General features: G+C 45.7%; 1 pseudogene; it reads right to left on the bottom strand.

Moving 5' to 3' along the window:
* Positions 1-5,010: 5,010 nt before the first annotated feature.
* Positions 5,011-5,458, bottom strand: LOC124975523 (cytochrome b5 type B-like; annotated as a pseudogene).
* Between the last annotated feature and the right edge of the window lie 436 nt (positions 5,459-5,894).

Consider the following 5,894-nt stretch of genomic DNA (forward strand, 5'->3'; position numbering starts at 1 on the left):
AGAAGTTAAGAAGTGAGGAAATCTGCTATTTTAGCTTTGATATGCAAAACCTCATGCATAGAGCATTTTAACCATTTTTTCCTTTGGTAAAATTGTTATCTTAAAGCATGGTGCTATATTTTATCATTTCTGTGGAGAGCCCCTCTTTTCTTTATTATTCTTTGAGTCTTAATTAAGTCCATGTCTCTACATTTACCACTCTCCCTTTTGGGAACAAGTGACTAAATTCAGTAATAAATCTTACAAACTGCCACAACTGCACCTTCTTTATGGGGCAGTCCTGTGATTTAAGCACAGTCTCAAGAATAAGCAGAGCAACATAGAGATCTCGTTCTTTGGATTCTAGATTTCCCATGTTTTATGTCTGGCTATAACCTTGCACTTCTCACCTTCCTTTATCCAACATACATGCTCAGGGGCATTCCCTCATCTGAAAATGGAAGTTCGCCTGTGTCCAATCCCTGCAAGGGTGAGAAGTGAAGCAACCTGAATGATTGTGAATTCAGTAACTGGTTCAGGGTGGTGGGGGACGGAGAAAAGACAGACACACATAGAGAGGAAGCTGGGGTCAGGTGGTGATTTACCCTCTGATGGAGGGTGAATGACCCAGAGCTAGCTCAGCACATTTATTTTATAGGTTTTAACATCAAAAGGGTTTTCTGTGAGAAAATTTTTGCAAAGCAAGCAGGCTGAAGGATGAAGTCCAATTATGATTTTCGTTTGCACTCATGTTTCTCTATCCTTGGCAGCTGGTGTCTAAACTCAAGGTCATGACTGATAATGGTATGCCTACCTCTGAACCTTCTTTGAGTAGGGTGTCACCAAGCAACTAATACTCATAGCATTAATACTCAAGGGGTATTACTAGTAATCAGGTAATCACTAATTCTTCTTAGTGTGGATGATTTGTGGAAATGATAATAAAGTATGGCATATCCAAGGCCTGTTCAGAGTGTATCCAAAAGGTCCATGAATCAAAATCTGATTATTTTCTCATCCTCTACATTGATAACGGGATTTAACATAAACCCACATTAACTCCTTGACCAGTGGAGTAATAACAATCAAACCAGGAAAATCCAAGTGGAAAGTGAGACACTACTGGAAACACCTGAGGTATTCTGTCAAATATAATACTGAATTTCTGGTTAATAACAGAAGTTATCTCCCACCTAACCTGCCTCAAGGACATGGGGGCAGTCATTCACAGGGTGTCTTCATTTAATTCATCAGTGTGGTCCATACTAGAGGAGTAGAAGGGTTCATGAGTACACAATAGATTCTCAGAAATAGAACCAAACTTTATCCTCAGTGGAGCTGCTGTGCCATCTAACTTTGCAAATTTACAGGGTTCCACATCAGGTTGTGTGAAACTATTTATGGAATGTGTTCTTTGCTTTCCTTAAGAATAAAAATGAGAAAGAATGAAGTTCATGTTCACATGGTATGGGCAACAACATACATTTATACTCCTGACCATCCTCATGATATAGCTCCTAACACCTGGGCTGTGTGCACATTGTTTAGAAATATTACCTTAGTTCTACATACCAGTGACTCAATATAGATCAGAATCATCAATTATATTCATACTGCTACCAATGTTTTGTTCTTGACTGGAAATGTATTCTCAAAATTGATAGAATCTTTCTCCATAATTCTAACATTTTCTTCCTGAACCTCCATGAGAATCATCTTTATCACTCATTTTTAGCATCAATATATTCAAGGCAATTTAGGCATTTAATAATCTGCACACCAAATCTCTTCTAGCCTGTACTCATCACGATTCCAAAGTTGCATCCACATTTTAAGGAAGGTTAATACATCACCCCAATTCCTGACACCAAAGTCTGTACTTGAGCCTTGTACAAGTGATAGCAGAAATTGAGACTCTGCATAGGAACAACAGCATTGGCTCCCACTCTTCAAGTCTGAATCAACCACTGCCTATATGGAAAGTCAAGATGCAAGCAACAGGGACCAGTTCTGGGTTATCAATATAATCCCATTTTTTTTAGGGGAGAAAAACTGCCAATTTTTTAATCTTAATGGGAAAGCACAAAACCATAAGTTGGAGCCTTGGAGGTAAAATACAGATTGAAATGGAAAACTGTCTTTTTCATGATCTCCTACTTTCAACTGACATTTTATATGGAAGTTATTTTACTGGGATGAACAGAAGATCAAACTCTTCTGTTCAAAATCTCTTACTTCTGTAAAACAGGAAACCAAAAATTACTAATCAATGAACAAAACAGCAGCAAGAATCCCTGGTAAGCTCTATAGACATAATAATTATACGCTGATATTTTACCAATAAAATAAAGTTAGGAAAAAAAAAGAGAGAGAAAAATAGTTAGTAACTTGTGCCAAACCAAAGAAAAGCTCTGGTGCCTTTTCTAAACTCCCGTCCTAAAGTAGTGTTTTCAAAAGATTACTCTGAACTTGCCAGGGTTGCACCACCTCAATTCATCTCTCCCTTCCTTTGACTCTTTTCACTCACAAGAAATCAAAGGGAGGCACAGTTTTGTCCATTGTCCCTTGGGAAGAAAAGGGGCTGGACCTAGAGAGTGGGAAGAGCTATCAGCTTACAATAGCCTGGAAGGGAGATAACCACATAGTTTTTTCTGCTTTTAACGAACATAAAAAGGAACAAGATTAGGGGGGCGGGCCAAGATGGCGGACTAGAGGGCGGCTGCATTTCACCGCTGCTCCAGGACGCAAGATTCAAAAGAGGAGATAGTGAGAGACTTGGGACCAACTCAAAGCCGCCGGGTGAGTCTCTCCCGTTGGGGAGGCGTCCCGGATGGGGCGGTAGCCCCGGAACGCAGGGAATTTGTGAAGTGGAGTTGCTCGGCGAGACGCCCCTCTCCCCGCTGGAGCGGTAAACACGGACAACCAGGATCATGGGATCATCGTAGAGGAGGCGGCTCAGCACAGCGCTTGGACTCGAGCAGCCGCTGGGGCTCTGGGCGGCTGCCTGAGGAGGGGCTGCGTGGCGAGCTGTTTGGACCCAGAGCAACCGCTTCTGAACACTGGGGGGTTGCCCGGAGGAGGAGGAGAAGCCCGGCGGGTCGCTTGGTCTGGGAGTGACTGCATCAGAGCCGCGGGCAGTTGCCAGAGGAGGAGCTGCGTGGTGAACTGTTTGAACTCAGAGCGAGCGCTCCTGAACACCAGGGGACTGCCCGGAGGAAGAGGAGGAGTGCGGCGGGTTGCTTGACCCAGGAGTGACTGCATCAGAGCCACAGGCAGTTGCCAGAGGAGGAGCTGTATGGTGAGCTGTTTGAACTCAGAACAACTGCTCCAGAACACTGGTGGCCTGCCTGGAGGAGGAGAGCGGTGGGACGCTTGGGAGTGATTGCATCAGGGCCGCAGGTGGTTGCCAGAGGAGAAGGCGAGTGGTGAGTTGACTGGACTAAAAGCGACCGCTCCTGAACACCGGTGGCCTGCCTGGAGGAGGAGCGTGGTGAGTCACTTGGTCTCGGAGCCACTGCTCCTGAACACCCGGGGGGCTACCCCGAGGAGGAGGAGGAGGAACGGGGCAGGTCACTTGGACTTGGAGTGACTGCCTGGGGCTGCGGGTGGTTGGCGGGAGGAGGAGACCCGAAGTGGGTTGTTTGGACTCCTGGTGACTGCGTCGGAGACCGGGCGGCTGTCCGGAGGAGGAGGTGTGTGGCGGGTCTCTGGGTCTCGGAGCTATTGTGCGGGGCTCCAGGTGGTGGCTCAGGGGAGGGGCTGCATAGCCAGGCTATTGGTGCAGAGCAGGGTCCCAGGAGCTAGGTGGCTTCTTGCTGGAGGAGCCGCACAGTGACGCGCCTAGGGGCGGAGCGAAGTTTCCAGGGCGGGGGGCAGATTCTCTGGGAGAGGCAGCCTAAGGAGACTCACCTGCGAAGGGTGAGGCTCCCAGGCCCAGGACGTAGGTCCGGGCCCCTGGGATCGTTGCAGAGGAAGACAGCCCAGCCCAGGTGGTAGTTGTAGATTGAGGGGAACCTCTAGGAGGGCAATGGACCAGCGAGACTTCCCCACCGAGGGAGTCTTCCCGGCCGGGGGAGGTTTTCCCACAGGGACGGTAAAACCAGAGACACAGGCACAAACAAGCCTTGCCTCAGCCCGCAGTCTAGTTCCCCATTGGATGACCATTGGTCAACAAGTGGAGGCACCTCTGCCCACTAGCAGGGAATATACGCCACCTGAGGGTCACCACCCCTACAGGGGCAGCTTCTTCGTGGAGCTCTGCATTATCAACCTCCTCCAAGACTTCAGGCTACTGAAGGATAAGAGGGGATATACTAGCAATCTTCAGGGACATTATAAGTTGATAGAGGAAATCTGCAATATCTTAATGACCCACTGATTCCTGAACAATATGAGAAAACAAGGGAAGAAAATGCCCCAAACAAATCTAGATGTTACATCAATAAAATCCAACGACAGCATGGCAGAAGAAATGACAGAAAGGGAGTTCAGAATGTACATAATTAAAAAAGGAACAAGATTAATTGGCAATTGTATTTTAGTAGATGTGCACCTTGACTTCATGAATAAACTCAATGTGATAATGCAATTTAATCAGAATTTTAAAAAAATATTTACTTGAAAGAAAAATGGAAAAAGAAAACCTTCAAAACTAGAGTACTGCCCTGTTAAGAATGTCTAATGTGCATTCAAATTATTGAAAAGCAGATATTTTTCCCAAAGAGTAATGTCACTATAACATATGAATTACAATCGTTAACACACTTTGAAATGTAAGGATACTGTGCAAACCAATAGAGAGAAGGAATACTGGCAAAGACACAGGACAGTGAATAGGTACTATGGCAGTAAGGCTCTCAGAGATGAAGGACACTGGTTCCAGACTGGAGGTGGATACCTGGTCAACTGTCTTGGTTCCAAGGGAGAATACAACTGGCAGAATTCAAGGAGAGGGCACCAATGTAGCCCTCAAAGCAAGTCTCCAATTTTCACTCCCAAGTGGATGTGTTCCCCAGACTTCAACATGGTTCTTCAGGAGGATTTGCTTTCCACCATGTAGTAACAATACAGGAAACCTACGAGGATAGTGCCTAGGATGGTAAAATCCAATATGCCCAGCAACTTTTGCATGTACCATTTTTTGAAGGATCCTTGTTACCACCTTCAGGTTTAAGGTCACTCGGATGGACGTCACTGATGTAGTCCTGCTTTCGCATTACTCTGGCATCAGAGGAATGGCCTACATCTTCAAAGCTTTCAATTGCATCTGTACCAGCTTGTTCTAGCAGAACTTCTTCTCCACCAGGATGCTCACTGAGGAAGCAGGTGATATCATAGACTTGCTGTGGATCACCAGCCATAACTCCTTCGAGGACTTGTGCTTCATCACCTCCTCCAACCGATAGTAGGTGACGGAGGTCTCGCCACCCTCCTGTCCTTTCCCATCACTGCCACTTCCTTCCTTAGTTGCCATTGGTCCTGAGACACCTCCTCACTGCAGCAATAATACCATTTCTTGAGAAGACTTGGGATCATCCTCCATTAGCCTACAAAGCCTCTGGGATCACACGTGTGATTCAGAGTGCCCTACAAATAGTTTAAATTTGTTGGGGTTTTTGTTGGTTTGTTTTTTTTGTGCTGTGGACTTAACCCAGGACTTCAATCTTTCCACGTAAGCACTCCTTTCTGGGGGACATATTCTGAGCCTCTTTCTTCCAACACACTCTTCTTCCATGATGTTCTACTTTACCTTGGGAACAGAGCAATGTAGTCAGTCATCTATGGACTAAGACCTTTGAAACCATGAGTCCCTGATGAGCTTTTCCTCCTCTAAAAGTGTTACTGTCAGGTCTTTTGGTGATGATAGCAAAATTTTGAGGAAATCAGAGTGCGAACCTCTGATCTCTCAGAGAATA

The sequence above is a fragment of the Sciurus carolinensis genome, unplaced genomic scaffold (genome assembly GCF_902686445.1).
Source record: "Sciurus carolinensis unplaced genomic scaffold, mSciCar1.2, whole genome shotgun sequence".
Lineage (NCBI taxonomy): Eukaryota > Metazoa > Chordata > Mammalia > Rodentia > Sciuridae > Sciurus > Sciurus carolinensis.